This window comes from Fragaria vesca, linkage group LG2 (assembly GCF_000184155.1).
Source record: "Fragaria vesca subsp. vesca linkage group LG2, FraVesHawaii_1.0, whole genome shotgun sequence".
Classification (NCBI taxonomy): domain Eukaryota; kingdom Viridiplantae; phylum Streptophyta; class Magnoliopsida; order Rosales; family Rosaceae; genus Fragaria; species Fragaria vesca.
Window position 1 is genome coordinate 28,928,301 of NC_020492.1, and position 1,829 is coordinate 28,930,129.

The following is a 1,829-nucleotide window of genomic DNA, read 5'->3' on the forward strand; positions in this document are numbered from 1 at the left end:
GAGAGAGAGAGAGAGCCATCGATCCAATCATGCAAAGGTGGTGGCACTGGAGCTAATGCAAAGGGTGGAGAGGCAAGGCTTGTTGCAAACTGGCGATGGAGATGCAGCTGCGAGCCTTACTCATGGTTTGTGCTTTGTAAATTTGGGGCTGGGCTTTGGCCCAAGACCCATGCTATGTTTTTGTTTTATTTTACTATTTTTTATGTTTAGCTAATTACAGCTTTATGCCGAAAATAAGCTCTTGCTATAGTTTGGCAGGGAGAAATGGGTGTTGTCCCGGTTTGCACACTCTGTCGTTTCAAGATCATCAGTATATCAAGTAATATTTTATTTTTATGGAAAGTATATCAAGTAATTAGAGCAAATGTCTAATGAAATTAGTTGACACGACACATTAAACGGATTGACCTTACAAACAAAATGAGTAAACTTAGCATATAAGAGTATGATACTTGTTAACACTCAAAAACAACTCTCCAAAATGTCTACTTCTACCTGAGCAAGTGTATCATGAATTAGTATACTTAGCATATTAATCGGGTAGACTGCTTATATAATGAGTAGACTTGCATATAAGAGCAGTACACTTTAGCAGGAGAAAATCTAGCGACTGGTGACCGGATTCTGATGAGGTTCCGGTAAAGGCTTCTCTATCTTTCATTTTCTCTCTCTTTATGCATGTTAAAGAGGTGAGGGTGAAATAGTCTCAAACATATGCAAAAAATATTTTTCTTATCATGATTTCGGTTAAGATTTGTTCATTTAGGCACAAATGAAATTACCTTACATTCAAATGTTGTCATTTTAAGTTGTGTGATTAGAATGGACAATGAGGGTTTAAAATTATACAAAACTAAAAAGTTTATTGGGCCATATAGTTGTGACTTGTGAGATTTATGCTAATTTTTTTGAAAGGTAAAATATTTTCATTGATAAAATTAGGCCAGAATGGCATCAAAGCACCATTACACTAGACAATTAGCTCACTTGAATATTAAACTAGTACAAAACAAGATACCAAAGAAACATAAAAACTAGAGCCAAGGCGCTCAATTGTGGTACTCCAAGCCTTATGAATCCATCTAGCTACAGCTTGCTTGCTCAGTCTGCCAAGATATACAAACACTGCGACGTAAGCCGCAGTCAGTTTGAAATCAGGCCTAATAACCCAATTCCAAATCTGACTTTTGATGGGCTTGAGGCTAGACCTAGGCCCAAAAACCCGAACCCATTCCCAAACCCTAGCAGATTTGCATCGTTGCTTGCCGACAATCTCTGATCGCACTGATGGCGACCAAGACAGCTTCGTCACCAGCGTCCCTACCCCCGCCGACATCATCATAAGATCTTCTAGTTGAAGAAGCGCAGCTCTATTGGATTCAAGCTCAGACTCAGTCTTACTAACCGAAGTCCAAAGTCAGAACCAAATTGGGAGATTCTGATCCTTGCTCGCAGCCATGTCCGGCGGCTGCCAAATCTCTTCCATTGGTATAGTGATCTCTAACGTTAGTAGGTAACCCTCCACCTCGCATCCATGATCGGCAACGTTTTGTCCTCCACCTTGATGGTAGCCTGACCAAAAAAGGATAAGGTTTGCCTCCACAAGAGGGCTTGATGCCGAGAAGGAACGGCTTAGAGTCGGCGCTAAATGTCGTTGGAGACGCAGGCTAAGCCAGCAAGGGTTTAAGAAGGATCGGGTGCGGCTGCTGAGGGATAGCATCACCCGAACCGGCCCTTGGACCTGCATCTCCATCATCTTTCGGCATGAAAACAATGGAGGACTTGTTAACCAGATCTGATCTTGGACTGCAGCAAGAACAACGTGGGTG